This window comes from Somniosus microcephalus, chromosome 2, assembly GCF_052327205.1.
Source record: "Somniosus microcephalus isolate GS21.2 chromosome 2, FLI_Smic_1.0, whole genome shotgun sequence".
Classification (NCBI taxonomy): Eukaryota; Metazoa; Chordata; class Chondrichthyes; order Squaliformes; family Somniosidae; genus Somniosus; species Somniosus microcephalus.
Window position 1 is genome coordinate 210526397 of NC_140988.1, and position 20262 is coordinate 210546658.

At 46.9% G+C, this 20262-nt stretch overlaps 1 protein-coding gene across 1 annotated transcript in view; it reads right to left on the reverse strand.

Annotated features, from left to right (window-relative positions):
- The window catches only part of tlr1 (toll-like receptor 1), a 68449-nt gene extending 55054 nt beyond the window's left edge, over positions 1-13395 (reverse strand). The window contains exon 1 of the mRNA XM_085968625.1: positions 13301-13395. The gene's annotated coding sequence lies outside the window, so the exon portion shown is untranslated. The remainder of the gene's footprint in view (positions 1-13300) is intronic.
- Positions 13396-20262: the final 6867 nt, after the last annotated feature.

Sequence of the window (20262 nt, forward strand, 5' to 3'; positions counted from 1 at the left end):
GGACCCGGGTTTGAATCCGGCCTCGGGCGACTGTCTGTGTGGAGTTTGCACATTCTCCCCGTGTTTGCGTGGGGGTGCTCCGGTTTCCTCCCACAGTCCAAAGATGTGCAGGTTAGGTTGATTGGCTATGATAAATTGACCCTTAGTGTTAGGGGGATTAAATACGTGGGGTTACGGGGATAGGGTGGGATATGTGTTGGTGTAGGGGTTACGGGGATCGGGTGGGATATGTGTTGGTGCAGGCTCGATGGGCCGAAATGGCCTCTATCTGCACTGTGGGGTTTCTGTGATTCTGTGATTTCTGTGATTCTGTGAACGTGGTTGACTCTTAATGCCCTCTGAAATGGCCTAGCAAGCCACTCAGTTGTAAACAACCGCTATGAAAAACAATAAGAATAAAACCGGACGGACCACTTGGCACCGGAAATGACAACGGCAAACCCAGCCCTGTCGAGCCTGCAAAGTCCTCCTTACCAACATCTGGGGGCTTGTGCCAAAATTGGGAGAGCTGTCCCACAGACTAGTCAAGCAACAGCCTGACATAGTCATAATTATCGAATCATACCTTACAACCAATGTCCCAGACACCACCATCACCATCCCTGGGTATGTCCTGACCCACCAGAGGTGGTGGCACCGTGGTATAGTCGGGAGGGAGTAGCCCTGGGAGTCCTCAACATTGACTCAGGACCCCATGAGGTCTCATGGCATCAAGTCAAACATGGGCAAGGAAACCTCCTGCTAATTACCACCTACCGCCCTCCCTCAGCTGATGAATCAGTGCTCCTTCATGTTGAACACCAATTGGAAGAAGCACTGAGAGTAGCAAGGGCACAAAATGTCCTCTGGGGGACTTCAATGTCCATCACCAAGAGTGGCTCGGTAGCACCACAACTGGCCGAGTCCTAAAGGATATAGCTGCCAGACTGGGTCTGCGACAGGTGGTGAGGGAACCAACAAGAGGGAAAAACCTACTTGATCTCGTCCTCACCAATCTACCTGTTGTAGATGCATCTGTCCATGACAGCATTTGTGGAAGTGACCACCACACAGTCCTTGTGGAGACGAAGTCCCGTCTTCATGTTGAGGACACCCTCCACCGTGTTGTGTGGCACTACCACCGTGCTAAATGGGACAGATTTCGAACAGATCTGGCAACTCAAAACTGGGCATCCATGAGGCGCTGTGGGCCATCAGCAGCAGCAGAATTGTATTCAACCACAATCTGTAACCTCATGGCCCGGCATATCCCTCACTCTACCATTACCATCAAGCCGGGAGATCAACCCTGGTTTAACGAAGAGCGCAGGAGAGCATGCCGGGAACAGCACCAGGCATACCGAAAAATGAGGTGTCAACCTGGTGAGGCTACAACACAGGACTACTTGCATGCCAAACAACGGAAGCAACATGCGGTAGACAGAGCTAAGTGATCTCACAACCATCGGATCAAATCAAAGCTCTGCAGTCCTGCCACATCCAGTCGTGAGTGGTGGTGGACAATTAAACAGTTAACAGGAGGAGGAGGCTCCAAAAATTTCCCATCCTCAATGATGGTGGAGCCCAGCACGTGAGTGCAAAAGACAAGGCTGAAGCATTTGCAACTATCTTCAGCCAGAAGTGCCGAGTGGATGATCCATCTCGGCCTCCTCCTGAGTTCCCCAGCATCACAGATGCCAGTCTTCAGCCCATTCAATTCACTCCACATGATGTCAAGAAACGGCTGAAGACACTGGATACTGCAAAGGCTATGGGCCCTGACAACATTCCGGCAATAGTACTGAAGACTTGTGCTCCAGAACTAGCTGCGCCCCTAGCCAAGCTGTTCCAGTACAGCTACAACACTGGCATCTACCCGGCAATGTGGAAAATTGCCCAAGTATGTCTTGTCTACAAAGCAGGACAAATCCGACCCGGCCAATTACTGTCCCATCAGTCTACTCTCAATCATCAGCAAAGTGATGGAAGGTGTCGTCGACAGTGCTATCAAGCGGCACTTACTCAGCAATAACCTGCTAACTGACGCCCAGTTTGGGTTCCGCCAGGGCCACTCAGCTCCTGACCTCATTACAGCCTTGGTCCAAACATGGACAAAAGAGCTGAACACAAGAGGTGAGGTGAGAGTGACTGCCCTTGACATCAAGGCAGCATTTGATCGAGTGTGGCATCAAGGAGCCCTAGCAAAACTGAAGTCAATGGGAATCAAGGGGAAAACTCCATTGGTTGGAATCATACCTAGCACAAAGGCTGTGGTTGTTGGAGGTCATTCATCTCAATCACATGACATCACTGCAGGAGTTCCTCAGGGCAGTGTCCTAGGCCCAACCATCTTCAGCTGTTTCATCAATGACCTTCCGTCCATCATAAGGTCAGAAGTGGGGATGTTCGCTGATGATTGCACACTGTTCAGCAGCATTCGAGACTCGTCAGATACTGATGCAGTCCGTGTCCATATGCAGCAAGACCTGGACAACATTCAGACTTGGGCTGACAAGTGGCAAGTAACATTCGCACCACACAAGTGCCAGGCAATGACCATCTCCAACAAGCGAGACTCTAACCATCTCCCCTTGACATTCAATGGCATTACCATCGCTGAATCTCCCACTATCAACATCCTGGGGGTTACCATTGATCAGAAACTGAACTGGACCAGCCATATAAATACTGTGGCTACAAGAGCAGGCCAGAGGCTGGGAATTCTGCGGCGAGTGTCTCACCTCCTGACTCCCCAAAGCCTTTCCACCATCTACAAGGCACAAGTCAGGAGTGTGATGGAATACTCTCCACTTGCCTGGATGAGTGCAGCTCCAACAACACTCAAGGGGCTCGATACCATTCAGGATAAAGCAGCCCGCTTGATTGGCACTCCATCCACCACCTTCAACATTCACTCCCTCCACCACCGGCGCACTGTGGCTGCAGTGTGTACCATCTACAAGATGCACTGCAGCAACTCGCCAAAGCTCCTTCAACAGCACCTTCCAAACCCGCGACCTCTACCACTTAGAAAGACAAGGGCAGCAGACGCATGGGAACATCACCACCTACAAGTTCCCCTCCAAGCCACACACCATCCTGACTTGGACCTGTATCGCCGTTCCTTCACTGTCGCTGGGCCAAAATCCTGGAACTCCCTTCCTAACAGCATTGTGGGTGTACCTACACCATATGGACTGCAGTGGTTCAAGAAGGTGGCTCACCACCATCTTCTCAAGGGCAATTAGGGATGGGCACTAAATGCAGGCCTAGCCAGCGAGCGACGCCCACATCCCATCAATGAATTTTAAAAAAAAATTATAGGATGAGATGGAATACCTGCCAACATTTAAAGGATGTGGTGGAATACCTGCCAACATTTATAGGATGAGGTGGAATACCTGCCAACATTTATAGGATGAGGTGGAATACCTGCCAACATTTATAGGATGAGGTGGAATACCTGCCAACATTTATAGGATGAGGTGGGATACCTGCCAACATTTATAGGATGAGATGGAATACCTGCCAACATTTATAGGATGAGGTGGAATACCTGCCAACATTTATAGGATGAGGTGGAATGCCTGCCAACATTTATAGGATGAGGTGGAATACTTGCCAACATTTATAGGATGAGGTGGAATACCTGCCAACATTTATAGGATGAGGTGGAATACCTGCCAACATTTATAGGATGAGATGGAATACCTGCCAACATTAATAGGATGATGTGGAGTACCTGCCAACATTTATAGAATGAGATGGAATACCTGCCAACATTTATAGGATGAGGTGGAATACCTGCCAACATTTATAGGATGAGGTGGAATACCTGCCAACATTTATAGGATGAGGTGGAATACCTGCCAACATTTATAGGATGAGGTGGAATACCTGCCAACATTTATAGGATGAGGTGGAATACCTGCCAACATTTATAGGATGAGATGGAATACCTGCCAACATTAATAGGATGATGTGGAGTACCTGCCAACATTTATAGGATGAGATGGAATACCTGCCAACATTTATAGGATGAGGTGGAATACCTGCCAACATTTATAGGATGAGGTAGAATACCTGCCAACATTAATAGGATGAGGTAGAATACCTGCCAACATTTATAGGATGAGGTGGAATACCTGCCAACATTTATAGGATGAGGTGGAATACCTGCCAACATTTGTAGGATGAGGTGGAATACCTGCCAACATTTATAGGATGAGGTGGAATACCTGCCAACATTTATAGGATGAGGTGGAATACCTGCCAACATTTATAGGATGAGGTGGAATACCTGCCAACATTTGTAGGATGAGGTGGAATACCTGCCAACATTTATAGGATGAGGTGGAATACCTGCCAACATTTATAGGATGAGGTGGAATACCTGCCAACATTTATAGGATGAGGTGGAATACCTGCCAACATTAATAGGATGAGATGGAATACCTGCCAACATTTGTAGGATGAGGTGGAATACCTGCCAACATTTATAGGATGAGGTGGAATACCTGCCAACATTTATAGGATGAGGTGGAATACCTGCCAACATTTATAGGATGAGGTGGAATACCTGAGGCGGTGGCGTAGTGGTTATGTCACTAGACTAGTAAGCCAGAGGCTCAGTCAAATGCTCTGAGGATATGGGTTCAAATCTCACCACGGCAGCTGGTGGAATTTAAATTCAATTCAATTTAATTCTGGAATTAAAATGTTAGTCTTAGTAATGGCGGCCATGATACCATTGTCAATTGTTGCAAAAACCCATCTGGTTCACTAATGTCCTTTAGGGAAGGAAATCTGCCGTCCTTACCTGGTCTGACTCCAGACCCACAACAACGTGGGCAGCACGGTGGCATAGTGGTTAGCACTGTTGCCTCACAGCGCCAGGGACCCGGGTTTGAATCCGGCCTCGGGCGACTGTCTGTGTGGAGTTTGCACATTCTCCCCGTGTTTGCGTGGGGGTGCTCCGGTTTCCTCCCACAGTCCAAAGATGTGCAGGTTAGGTTGATTGGCTATGATAAATTGACCCTTAGTGTTAGGGGGATTAAATACGTGGGGTTATGGGGATAGGGTGGGATATGTGTTGGTGTAGGGGTTACGGGGATCGGGTGGGATATGTGTTGGTGCAGGCTCGATGGGCCGAAATGGCCTCTATCTGCACTGTGGGGTTTCTGTGATTCTGTGATTTCTGTGATTCTGTGAACGTGGTTGACTCTTAATGCCCTCTGAAATGGCCTAGCAAGCCACTCAGTTGTAAACAACCGCTATGAAAAACAATAAGAATAAAACCGGACGGACCACTTGGCACCGGAAATGACAACGGCAAACCCAGCCCTGTCGAGCCTGCAAAGTCCTCCTTACCAACATCTGGGGGCTTGTGCCAAAATTGGGAGAGCTGTCCCACAGACTAGTCAAGCAACAGCCTGACATAGTCATAATTATCGAATCATACCTTACAACCAATGTCCCAGACACCACCATCACCATCCCTGGGTATGTCCTGACCCACCAGAGGTGGTGGCACCGTGGTATAGTCGGGAGGGAGTAGCCCTGGGAGTCCTCAACATTGACTCAGGACCCCATGAGGTCTCATGGCATCAAGTCAAACATGGGCAAGGAAACCTCCTGCTAATTACCACCTACCGCCCTCCCTCAGCTGATGAATCAGTGCTCCTTCATGTTGAACACCAATTGGAAGAAGCACTGAGAGTAGCAAGGGCACAAAATGTCCTCTGGGGGACTTCAATGTCCATCACCAAGAGTGGCTCGGTAGCACCACAACTGGCCGAGTCCTAAAGGATATAGCTGCCAGACTGGGTCTGCGACAGGTGGTGAGGGAACCAACAAGAGGGAAAAACCTACTTGATCTCGTCCTCACCAATCTACCTGTTGTAGATGCATCTGTCCATGACAGCATTTGTGGAAGTGACCACCACACAGTCCTTGTGGAGACGAAGTCCCGTCTTCATGTTGAGGACACCCTCCACCGTGTTGTGTGGCACTACCACCGTGCTAAATGGGACAGATTTCGAACAGATCTGGCAACTCAAAACTGGGCATCCATGAGGCGCTGTGGGCCATCAGCAGCAGCAGAATTGTATTCAACCACAATCTGTAACCTCATGGCCCGGCATATCCCTCACTCTACCATTACCATCAAGCCGGGAGATCAACCCTGGTTTAACGAAGAGCGCAGGAGAGCATGCCGGGAACAGCACCAGGCATACCGAAAAATGAGGTGTCAACCTGGTGAGGCTACAACACAGGACTACTTGCATGCCAAACAACGGAAGCAACATGCGGTAGACAGAGCTAAGTGATCTCACAACCATCGGATCAAATCAAAGCTCTGCAGTCCTGCCACATCCAGTCGTGAGTGGTGGTGGACAATTAAACAGTTAACAGGAGGAGGAGGCTCCAAAAATTTCCCATCCTCAATGATGGTGGAGCCCAGCACGTGAGTGCAAAAGACAAGGCTGAAGCATTTGCAACTATCTTCAGCCAGAAGTGCCGAGTGGATGATCCATCTCGGCCTCCTCCTGAGTTCCCCAGCATCACAGATGCCAGTCTTCAGCCCATTCAATTCACTCCACATGATGTCAAGAAACGGCTGAAGACACTGGATACTGCAAAGGCTATGGGCCCTGACAACATTCCGGCAATAGTACTGAAGACTTGTGCTCCAGAACTAGCTGCGCCCCTAGCCAAGCTGTTCCAGTACAGCTACAACACTGGCATCTACCCGGCAATGTGGAAAATTGCCCAAGTATGTCTTGTCTACAAAGCAGGACAAATCCGACCCGGCCAATTACTGTCCCATCAGTCTACTCTCAATCATCAGCAAAGTGATGGAAGGTGTCGTCGACAGTGCTATCAAGCGGCACTTACTCAGCAATAACCTGCTAACTGACGCCCAGTTTGGGTTCCGCCAGGGCCACTCAGCTCCTGACCTCATTACAGCCTTGGTCCAAACATGGACAAAAGAGCTGAACACAAGAGGTGAGGTGAGAGTGACTGCCCTTGACATCAAGGCAGCATTTGATCGAGTGTGGCATCAAGGAGCCCTAGCAAAACTGAAGTCAATGGGAATCAAGGGGAAAACTCCATTGGTTGGAATCATACCTAGCACAAAGGCTGTGGTTGTTGGAGGTCATTCATCTCAATCACATGACATCACTGCAGGAGTTCCTCAGGGCAGTGTCCTAGGCCCAACCATCTTCAGCTGTTTCATCAATGACCTTCCGTCCATCATAAGGTCAGAAGTGGGGATGTTCGCTGATGATTGCACACTGTTCAGCAGCATTCGAGACTCGTCAGATACTGATGCAGTCTGTGTCCATATGCAGCAAGACCTGGACAACATTCAGACTTGGGCTGACAAGTGGCAAGTAACATTCGCACCACACAAGTGCCAGGCAATGACCATCTCCAACAAGCGAGACTCTAACCATCTCCCCTTGACATTCAATGGCATTACCATCGCTGAATCTCCCACTATCAACATCCTGGGGGTTACCATTGATCAGAAACTGAACTGGACCAGCCATATAAATACTGTGGCTACAAGAGCAGGCCAGAGGCTGGGAATTCTGCGGCGAGTGTCTCACCTCCTGACTCCCCAAAGCCTTTCCACCATCTACAAGGCACAAGTCAGGAGTGTGATGGAATACTCTCCACTTGCCTGGATGAGTGCAGCTCCAACAACACTCAAGGGGCTCGATACCATTCAGGATAAAGCAGCCCGCTTGATTGGCACTCCATCCACCACCTTCAACATTCACTCCCTCCACCACCGGCGCACTGTGGCTGCAGTGTGTACCATCTACAAGATGCACTGCAGCAACTCGCCAAAGCTCCTTCAACAGCACCTTCCAAACCCGCGACCTCTACCACTTAGAAAGACAAGGGCAGCAGACGCATGGGAACATCACCACCTACAAGTTCCCCTCCAAGCCACACACCATCCTGACTTGGACCTGTATCGCCGTTCCTTCACTGTCGCTGGGCCAAAATCCTGGAACTCCCTTCCTAACAGCATTGTGGGTGTACCTACACCATATGGACTGCAGTGGTTCAAGAAGGTGGCTCACCACCATCTTCTCAAGGGCAATTAGGGATGGGCACTAAATGCAGGCCTAGCCAGCGAGCGACGCCCACATCCCATCAATGAATTTTAAAAAAAAATTATAGGATGAGATGGAATACCTGCCAACATTTAAAGGATGTGGTGGAATACCTGCCAACATTTATAGGATGAGGTGGAATACCTGCCAACATTTATAGGATGAGGTGGAATACCTGCCAACATTTATAGGATGAGGTGGAATACCTGCCAACATTTATAGGATGAGGTGGGATACCTGCCAACATTTATAGGATGAGATGGAATACCTGCCAACATTTATAGGATGAGGTGGAATACCTGCCAACATTTATAGGATGAGGTGGAATGCCTGCCAACATTTATAGGATGAGGTGGAATACTTGCCAACATTTATAGGATGAGGTGGAATACCTGCCAACATTTATAGGATGAGGTGGAATACCTGCCAACATTTATAGGATGAGGTGGAATACCTGCCAACATTTATAGGATGAGGTGGAATACCTGCCAACATTTATAGGATGAGGTGGAATACCTGCCAACATTTATAGGATGAGGTAGAATACCTGCCAACATTAATAGGATGAGGTAGAATACCTGCCAACATTTATAGGATGAGGTGGAATACCTGCCAACATTTATAGGATGAGGTAGAATACCTGCCAACATTAATAGGATGAGGTAGAATACCTGCCAACATTAATAGGATGAGGTGGAATACCTGCCAACATTTATAGGATGAGGTGGAATACTTGCCAACATTTATAGGATGAGGTAGAATACCTGCCAACATTTATAGGATGAGGTGGAATACCTGCCAACATTTATAGGATGAGGTAGAATACCTGCCAACATTTATAGGATGAGGTAGAATACCTGCCAACATTAATAGGATGAGGTAGAATACCTGCCAACATTTATAGGATGAGGTGGAATACCTGCCAACATTTATAGGATGAGGTAGAATACCTGTCAACATTTATAGGATGAGGTGGAATACCTGCCAACATTTATAGGATGAGGTGGAATACCTGCCAACATTAATAGGATGAGATGGAATACCTGCCAACATTTATAGGATGAGGTGGAATACCTGCCAACATTTATAGGATGAGGTGGAATACCTGCCAACATTTATAGGATGAGATGGAATACCTGCCAACATTTATAGGATGAGGTGGAATACCTGCCAACATTTATAGGATGAGGTGGAATACCTGCCAACATTTATAGGATGAGGTGGAATACCTGCCAACATTTATAGGATCAGGTGGAATACCTGCCAACATTTATAGGATGAGATGGAATACCTGCCAACATTTATAGGATGAGATGGAATACCTGCCAACATTTATAGGATGAGATGGAAAACCTGCCAACATTTATAGGATGAGATGGAATACCTGCCAACATTTATAGGATCAGGTGGAATACCTGCCAACATTAATAGGATGAGGTGGAATACCTGCCAACATTTATAGGATGAGGTGGAATACCTGCCAACATTTATAGGATGAGGTGGAATACCTGCCAACATTAATAGGATGAGATGGAATACCTGCCAACATTTATAGGATGAGATGGAATACCTGCCAACATTTATAGGATGAGGTGGAATACCTGCCAACATTTATAGGATCAGGTGGAATACCTGCCAACATTTATAGGATGAGGTGGAATACCTACCAACATTAATAGGATGAGGTGGAATACCTGCCAACATTTATAGGATGAGATGGAATACCTGCCAACATTTATAGGATGAGATGGAATACCTGCCAACATTTATAGGATGAGGTGGAATACCTGCCAACATTTATAGGATCAGGTGGAATACCTGCCAACATTTATAGGATGAGGTGGAATACCTGCCAACATTTATAGGATCAGGTGGAATACCTGCCAACATTTATAGGATGAGGTGGAATACCTGCCAACATTTATAGGATGAGATGGAATACCTGCCAACATTAATAGGATGAGGTGGAATACCTGCCAACATTTATAGGATGAGATGGAATACCTGCCAACATTTATAGGATGAGATGGAATACCTGCCAACATTTATAGGATGAGGTGGAATACCTGCCAACATTTATAGGATCAGGTGGAATACCTGCCAACATTTATAGGATGAGGTGGAATACCTGCCAACATTTATAGGATCAGGTGGAATACCTGCCAACATTTATAGGATGAGGTGGAATACCTGCCAACATTTATAGGATGAGATGGAATACCTGCCAACATTAATAGGATGAGGTGGAATACCTGCCAACATTTATAGGATGAGATGGAATACCTGCCAACATTTATAGGATGAGATGGAATACCTGCCAACATTTATAGGATGAGGTGGAATACCTGCCAACATTTATAGGATCAGGTGGAATACCTGCCAACATTTATAGGATGAGGTGGAATACCTGCCAACATTTATAGGATCAGGTGGAATACCTGCCAACATTTATAGGATGAGGTGGAATACCTGCCAACATTTATAGGATGAGGTGGAATACCTGCCAACATTTATAGGATGAGATGGAATACCTGCCAACATTGGGCCAGTAATTCCTGTCCAAACGCGTGAGTACGGTCGGGGTACTCACGCGTCTGGCCGGAGGAAATGCCGGTTTTCAGCATGCACAGCGCATGCGGGGAAATCCGGCATTTCCTGCCCTCTGAACGAAGGGGTTCAGAGGCAGAACGCGCGCGACTGCACAGGCAGCGCGTGCGCAGTAAAATTCCTTTTTTTTGTCAAAGTTGCGCGCGTATAAAGGCCTCCGGTCTTTACGCGTGGAAAAACAAGACGTAAGTATTTAGTTTTTCCGTTAAGTGGGCTTTTAGTATAATGTAGAATCTTTTTTTCCACAGCGTTGTTATTTTTAAAGAATTTACAGGATGGTAAGTTTAGTTTTAGACCCTATTTTTAAAAAATTTATTTTTTTCAAAAAATTTATTAATTGTTTAAAACATTTTAAAAAACTTATTTATAGTTATTATAATCAGTGGGATGTTTTTTAAAATTTTATTTAAAGTTAAAGTAGTGTTTTGGCAGCCCATACTTTTCATGAGTTTGACAGCTCTTACTGTCAAACTCATGAATGAGTTTCCCCTCCCCTGATTGGCTGCACAGTGCTCACCTGATCCCAGCCGGCACATTGCACTAACTACGCCGCTGGACCAGGTTAGCACAGCGCGCCGGCAGCTGAACCGGGCCAGTGACAGGAAATGCAAGCAGGCCCGGGCTTCAGATGTCGGCGCGCAGGGTGAGTGCAGATCGGGGGCTTGCACCCGCAGGAAGCCCCCGATCTAATTTCAGGGCCATTAATAGGATGAGGTGGAATACCTGCCAACATTAATAGGATGAGGTGGAGAACCTGCCAACATTTATAGGATGAGATGGAATACCTGCCAACATTTATAGGATGAGGTGGAATACCTGCCAACATTTATAGGATGAGGTGGAATACCTGCCAACATTTATAGGATGAGGTGGAATACCTGCCAACATTTATAGGATGAGGTGGAATACCTGCCAACATTTATAGGATGAGGTGGAATACCTGCCAACATTTATAGGATGAGGTGGAATACCTGCCAACATTTATAGGATGAGGTGGAATACCTGCCAACATTTATAGGATGAGGTGGAATACCTGCCAACATTTATAGGATGAGGTGGAATACCTGCCAACATTTATAGGATGAGATGGAATACCTGCCAACATTTACAGGATGAGGTGGAATACCTGCCAACATTTATAGGATGAGATGGAATACCTGCCAACATTTACAGGATGAGGTGGAATACCTGCCAACATTTATAGGATGAGGTGGAATACCTGCCAACATTTACAGGATGAGGCGGAGTACCTGCCAACATTTTGCAGGCAAGAGTGCTACCACTGAGCTAAGTCTGACACCAAGTCTGAAAATCATCCCAAGATTCTTTACTGAGGGATAACAAAAAGCAACAGATGCTGAACCCTGGTGTAAGAGTTAGAAGAGGTGACCTAAAGGTTAGTTGAAAAGATAGGTTTCAGGAAGGCTTTTAAAGCTGGAGAGAGAAGAGGGTGGAGAGGTTTTAGAGAGGGAGTTCCAATGAATGGGACCAAGGTGGCTGTAATGGACTCCCAAAATAGGCGCTCTACTCAGAGCTCCGACACAGCAAGACAGCCCTGAGTGGGAACGCTTCAAGGACACCCTCAAAGCCTCCTTGAAAAAGTGCAACATCCCCACTGACACCTGGGAATCCCTGGCCCAAGACCACACAAAGTGGAGGAGAAGCATCCGGGAAGGCGCCGAATACCTCGAGTTTCTTCGCCGGGAGCAAGTGGAAGCCAGCGCAAGGAGCGCACATCAACCCAAGCTTCCCACCCACCCGCCCCTTCAACCACCGTCTGCCCCACCTGTGACAGAGACTGTAGGTCCCGCATTGGGCTCATCAGTCACCTGAGAACTCATTCTTAATGTGAAAGCAAGTCATCCTCGGCTCTGAGGGACTGCCTAAGAAGAAGAGAAGAATGGATTCCTAGAACTAGCAAAAGAAGTACACTCTAACCAGTGCTATCATTCCCACCCCACAGGCCATCTACCTTCTGCAATCATGAGGACAGGCTGCAGATTCCCTACATGGCATTTTCTAATTCTATTCTAAAACTTCCTTCTAGAACATGTGCAAGGGAGATCAGAGGTGACTTCCTCAATTTCCTTTTATCCCTGTGGAGAAGTGTCTGAGATCTGCCATGTGCCTCCCCACATATTTTCTTACATAGGGCTATTTACTAAAGGTGCAAACATGTTTTTTTTCTCCATCTGTTGTGATTTTTTAATTCATTCTCAGGATGTGGGCAAGGCTGGCATTTATTGCCCATCCCTAGTTGCCCTTGAGAAGGTGGTGGTGGGCCTTCCACTTGAACCACTGCAGCCCAACAACACAATTAGACTTTTGCCAATATATTAATGAAAAAAAATAAGAATGCTCTAGGATTAATATAGAAAAGGCTACAACAGATCGATTCCAAGCTTTCAGCTCATATTAAAAAGCTTTCTATTGATAATCATGCACTGTTTGAAAAACTACTTTTCGTTCTGTAAGTTCTACTTTTCTCTGCAACTAATAAAACATTACATTTGACTGACAGGTTTGAGGAGAACTAAGTGCAAGCTTAAAGTGCAAATGTATTTAAAAATGTAGGTTCTTACCTCTGCGAGTGGACATGTACGAATTCTCTGCAGCAACATCTGCAAAGCAGTGCAAAACAGTCCGTCTATTGCTACATACAGTGCACAGGAAATGACACAACCGGGGAAAGTCTCTATCGTTTTGAACACAGCAAAATGTGGGCTAAAACAAGGCACAGATTAACAAATCTGAAACTGATGCTCTGAAACTAACTATTTGAATCTGTTGCTGCTGTACACGTTGCTTATTCTTGGTGGCATATTGTAAAAAGGCAGCCAAATACACGGGGCACGCCCCAAAAAAAACATGAACATTTGCCTTTGATTCTAAGTTGTACTTTTTGGCTGGAAGGTCAAATGCAGAATTCAAACTATCAGAAACTATGAAACCAGATGTGCGGAAGGGAAAGGGAAATGGCAATAAAATAAACAGAAGAGAATGCCAGCCAGTTTAAGACTGGAAAGTCCCTGAATTTTTGGAAGATGCAAATAGCACATGTCAGTGTAAAATAACTAGGGTTCCCAGTTTCCAGATTTAACTGATAAAATTGCAATGAATGCAAAATTTTGCAGTTAGTGGTTATCTTAAAAGCATTAAAAAAATTACAGAAAATACTAACAAAATATTCTCACTAGGAGCTCCTGATAAGTTCACAACAACAGAAAATGCTGGAAACACTCAGCAGGTCTGGAAGCCTCCATAGAGACATAGAAACATAGAAGATAGGAGCAGGGGCAGGCCATTTGGCCCCTCGCGCCTGCTCCGCCATTCAATGAGATCATGGCTGATCATCCAAATTCAGTACCCTGTCCCTGCCTTCTCCCCATATCCCTTGATTCCTTTAGCCTTAAGAAATATATCTAACTCCTTCTTGAATATATTTAATGAATTGGCCTCCACTGCCTTCTGTGGTAGAGAATTCCACAGGTTCACCACTCTCTGTCCTAAATGGCTTACCCCTTATCCTTAGACTGTGACCCCTGGTTCTGGACTCCCCGGCCATCGGGAACATCCTTCCTGCATCTAGTCTGTCTAGTCCTGTTAGAATTTTATAAGTTTCAATGAGATCCCCTCTCATTCTTCTAAACTCCAGCAAGTATAAGCCCAATCGACCCAATCTCCCCTCATACGTCATTCCTGCCATCCCAGGTATCAGTCTGTTGAATCTTCGCTGCACTCCCTCCATGGCAAGAACATCCTTCCTCAGATAAGGCGACCAAAACTGCACACAATACTCAAGGTGTGGTCTCACCAAGGCCCTGTACAACTGCAGCAAGACATCCTTGTTCCTGTACTCGAACCCTCTCGCTACGAAGGCCAACATACCGTTTGCCTTCTTAACCGCCTGCTGCACCTGCATGCTTACCTTCAGCGACTGGTGCACAAGGACACCCAGGTCTCTTTGCACTTCCCCTTCTCCCAATCCATGGAGAGAACAGACAAGTTAACATTTCAAAACTAAAAAATAAGAGGTGGCAGATGTGTTGTGTCTGTACCTTTCTACCTAGACACAATTTAGGACTCAGAACTCAGAGATTCAAACATGAAGTGCTTTATTCAAAAGAAGGTTCTGGAGAGTACCGAACAAAGAGAACTAAAACTTAACCAAGAGAACAACCCCAACCATTTATCTGCTGTGACAGCGCCACCGCAGGTGGGAGGAGAACACCCAATACATAACATATTCCTCCCCTCTTAAATGAAAGGTCCACATTATTCCTCAACAGGTAAGTTACTTTCAATGCACTCAACTAACCAAGGGTAGAGGTAGACTGCCTCAAACCCTTCTGCCCCAGTCTTGTGGGTAAGTCACTAAGCCTACAGATCCAAACATCTTGGAGGCCGCCGCTCTCTGACAGGATACCGGCGGTCATCGTTGGCTTCCACAGCAGTAGGCATTGACACAGGCCTAGATAGAGAAGGTGCCTGTGTCAGTCGAAAGTCAGGAATTTGCACAGGTGGAACAGTCTCTTTGACTTCCTGTGTTGGAGAAGAGCACTGTGGCAAAGGATGCTGGTTCACGGTATCATCCGGAAACAGTTCAGGCCAACCAGCTGTTGGAGCCTCTGTGGCTGTCTCTGCTCCTAGCAACAGTTGATCTGTGTGTCTTCTCCAGACGACGTCCTCAGCAGTCTCAACCGTGTAAGACACAGGGCCCATCTGCGCGATCACCGTAGCAGGAACCCATTTCAGTCCAGTGTTGCAGGTTCGAGCTAGGACGTGCTCTCCAGGATGAAACCGTCTCTCCTTGGCTCTTTTCTCTCTCTTTTCAACTTGAGCTTGTTGTTGACAATGGACAACCTGCTCTGCCCTTGGAGGTTTGAGCAAGTCAAAACTTGTCCGCAACTGCCTCTTCATCATGAGCGAAGCGGGGGAAGTTTTGGTTGTCGCATGCGGCTCGTTCCTGTAGGACAACAGGAAGCTGTTCAGACGTTGGTGGATTGAGCCCTGACCTTGCGATGCCTTCAAGGCGTGCTTCAAAGTTTGCACAAACCTTTCTGCCAAGCCGTTAGAGGGATGATAGGGCGCAGACCTGATGTGTTGGACACCATTCACATGCAGGAAGGTTGCAAACTCCTGTGATACAAATTGTGGACTGTTGTCACTTACGAGTTGTTCCAGTGAGCCATAACGGCTGAACATCTCACCAAGTTTCTCAATTGTTTTCTCTGCCGTGGTAGACCTCATCACAGTGACCTCCGGCCACTTGCTACGAGCGTCCACAACCACCATAAACATCTTCCCTTCGAAAAGACCGGTGAAGTCCACATGTACTCGCTGCCACACTTCTTCAGGCCAATCCCAGGGGTGTAGGGTTGCCAGCTGTGGAACATTCCGGACCCTTTGACATGGGGAACATGTTTTGGCTTTCTCCTCAATATTTCCATCGAGACCTGGCCACCAGAAGTAGCTTCTTGCCATTTCCTTCATCCAAACCATCCCACTGTGGCCTGTATGAAGTTGTTGCAGTATAGGTTCTCTCAGAGGTGGCGGAATGATGACACGGCGTCCCCAAAGAAGAGAACCTGCCTGGACGGAGAGCTCATTTCTTTTTGAAACGTAAGGTTTCAAACTAGGAGAATCTCTTATAGCTCTCCCTCGAATGACATCGTCCATTACCTCAGACAGGACTGGATCATTGCGGGTGTACCTTCGCACCTGAACTGCAGTGACAGGTGCTCCCTCCATTTGTCTAAAGTAGAAGATGTCTATCTGACGAGGCTCTGGGGGAGTAACAGGCAAGGGCAGCCTCGAGAGACTGTCTGCGTTGCCGTGCAAGTCTGATTTGCGATATTTGATGTCGTATGTGTGTCCTGACAACAGTAAAGCCCACCTTTGCATCCTGCTTGCAGCAAGAGACGGAATTCTGGTGTGGGGCCCGAAGATTGAAGTCAATGGACGGTGGTCCGTCAGGAGTGTGAACCTTCTCCCAAACAGGTACTGATGAAATTTTCGAATTCCAAAAACGATTCCCAAGGCCTCGCGCTCAATCTGTGCGTAGTTACTCTCGGCCTTGTTCAAGGTGCGTGATGCGAAGGCGATAGGTTTCTCTTCCGCAGAAGGCATGATGTGGGATATGACTGCTCCCACACCATATGGTGATGCATCACATGCTAGCTGCACGGGTAGCATTTGGGTTGAAGTGTGTCAGGACCTCCGACTTCAGCAATGCTTTCTTTGCTTGGGCGAAAGCTTCGTTGCACAGTTCAGTCCATTTCCATGTTTTGCCTTGACATAGCAGCTGATGTAACGGCTTCAGCAATGTTGCTAAGTCTGGAATAAACTTCCCATAGTAGTTAAGTAGCCCCAGAAATGAACGTAACTGGCTCACATTCTGGGGTGCTGGGGCCTCCACGATCGCCTTGACCTTTGACGGCGCCTTATGCAGGCCAGTAGCGTCAATCACATGCCCCAGGTACTCGACTGAAGACTGAAAGAATTCACATTTGTCTTTACGAACTCTGAGTCCGTGCTCTTTCAGTCGCTGTAATGTCGCATCCGAGTTCAGAAGATGATCCTCCTCATTTGTCCCAGTGACAAGGATGTCGTCCAGGTAGCACTGGACTCCTGGCAGTCCACTCAAAATCTGATCCATTGCCCTTTGGAATAGAGCAGGGGCCAACGTAATTCCAAACGGAAGGCGGCAGTACCTGTATAGCCCCTTGTGTGTCACAATTGTTAGCAGCTCCTTTGATTTGTCATCGACATGCATTTGTAGATAAGCCTGCAATCAGTCTATTTTGCTGAACTTTTGCCCTCCGGCCAGGCCCGTAAAAAGATCACCAATGAGGGGAAGAGGGTACTGTTCCGCAGACAGAACCGGGTTAATAGTCACTTTAAAATCCCCACAGATTCGAACAGATCCATCCTTTTTCAGGACAGGAACAATGGGTGTGGCCCATTTGCTCACGCTCACAGGCTCCAGGACTCCATTCTCGACTAAGGCCTCCAAGTTAGCCTCAACTTTTGGCCTAATTGCATAGGGTACAGGTCGGGCTTTGTGAAACTTCGGCTTGCTGTCAGGTTTAATGTCCAGTCTCACGCTAATCTTTTTCATGCTCCCAAGTTCACCATTGAAGAGTTCTGCATGTTTGTTTAAAACTGCAGTCAGACCTGACTCCCCTTTTGACATCATGCAGACTGCAGGTCAGTCCAGCGTGATTTTCTCTAGCCACGCACGTCCCAGTAGAGATGGGTAATTTCCCTTTACCACATATAGTGGCAGTTTCGCAGTCTGTCCGTTCAATTTAACTGTCACCTCAATGGCGCCCCTCATGGCCACAGGTTCGCCGGTATACGTCTTTAGCACAATGTTTGTTGGCTGAAGGGTAAGATGCTTTAGCATTTTGTTGTAGACAGCGGCTGTGTCCACCTCCATCCGCACTGATTGTCCCTCCACCAGTGGCGACACCCAGTAGCCATTTGGACCACCTGCAACCGTCAGTATGTGCACCTCTTCCTCCTCAGAGGTGTCGCTCCCCTCTGTTTTGCTTGTTCCATCATACTGCACTGAATGAACACTCTTTTTCTTCTCTTGTCCAAATACAGACATTTTGCTTTCATGCTTCCCAGCTCTGTCTGTTCTTTTTTTTACCTCTACAGGCACGTTCAATGTGACCTTTTTTCCCACAATTTCGGCATTCCAGCTCCGTACACCAGCAGTCATTAGCGTGATGGCCCATTTTCCCACAACGGTAACATGTGCCATTCCGCGCATCTTTAGGCTCAGACGACACCTTGTGAACTCTCCCTGTTGAACTCAACTGGTAAGCCTCCTTTTCCGCCATCTCCACGGAGACACTAACTTCAATGGCCTTTTTAAGAGTAAGGTTGTCCTCAGTAAGAAGGCGCTTCTGTGTGGCTGCACTTAGCAGACCACACACAAGTCTGTCTCTAATGGTGTCATTCAGCACCTCCTTGAACTCGCAGTGTTCTGACAACCTTTTTAAAGCAGCAATAAACATCGTCACTGATTCCCCCTCCTCTTGATTCCGTTTGTGAAATCTAAATCTCTCAGCAATAACCAGAGGTTTTGGTGAAAAATGTGCTCTAAGAATTTCCACTAGTTGTTTATATGTTTTAGTTCCTGGCTTATCTGGCTGTACAAGGCTGCAAAGTAAATTGAATGTCTTTGCCCCCATTATACTCAAAAAGGTAGGCACGACCTTTTCGTTTGCCACCGCATTCGCCAAAACAAAATAGTCAAAACGTTCCGTATAAGCGCTCCATTGCTCCACATTTTCATCAAAATCACCGATGTTTCCTAATAGAGTAGCCATTTCACGTTTCAAATTTTATTTTCTGTTTACTCACTGCACCCGTAACGTTAATATGATGCTGCAATCTCTGTTCCGAGTGTTTTGTAGTCGAAAACAAGAAAGTTCCCACAACGCAGATTCATCCGATCCTCGTCGCCACTTTGTTGTGTCTGTACCTTTCTACCGAGGCACAATTTAGGACTCAGAACTCCGAGATTCAAACATGAAGTGCTTTATTCAAAAGAAGGTTCTGGAGAGTACCGAACAAAGAGAACTAAAACTTAACCAAGAGAACAACCCCAACCATTTATCTGTTGTGACAGCGCCACCGCAGGTGGGAGGAGAACAAGATGCATTCAGATTTCCAGCAGCTTAAGTTTTCTTTTTGATTTTTGTTAAAAATCATTTGCAATATTAGTCAATGTGTTTCCCATACAGATATCAAGCAGGTGACTGATGCTTTGATCAACAATGGCCAGTACTTTCTCTCCTTTTCTGCTGACTATCAACAGCAGCAAGGCACAGTGCCCAATGTCACTGTACTGCTGAATTTCCCAAAGCAGATGGGTCATTGATGGCAATCATGTGGCCATGCTGCTGCCCATCTTGTATATCAGCAACTAACCACGAGGCTGAAAATTGGTGGACATTCTGGCTCAACCACACCATGAGCCAGACAGGAATGCAGCAGAAGGGCTGTGAATTAGCCCAGGACCCAGATATGTCCACCTCAAACATGATCCACCATGTCAGAAGGATTCCTGGCCTCCCCTCCCAAAATGTGCCTCCAGTGGTACAGGTACTCACCATTGGCATTATAATGAGGTAACCTCCCCCTGAACCCCACTTACTCTGAAAGGGTCACGGATGGGCTGATCCCTGCACTTAGGCCAGGTGAGTAGGCCTGCAGATTTTCAGAGCCCACGTATCATGCTGGTGGATGTGTTAAAAATGATTTTACATGCAAAGCCCTTTTAAGATGTCAGTTGTAAGTTCCAGCTTGAATATGTGCTCTACTAGAACATGGGCATGTATGGTAAGCAACCAAAGATCTCTAAGCTCATGTGACTGCTTGATGTGGGCCAGCAATAAATGTGGAACAGGTTGATAAACAACATTATGTGGCATGTCTATGGGGGCCATTTATCTGGTAAATATGTTAGAATCATAGAATGGTTACAGCACAGAAGAAGGCCATTCAGCCCGTCAAGCTCGTGCCGGCT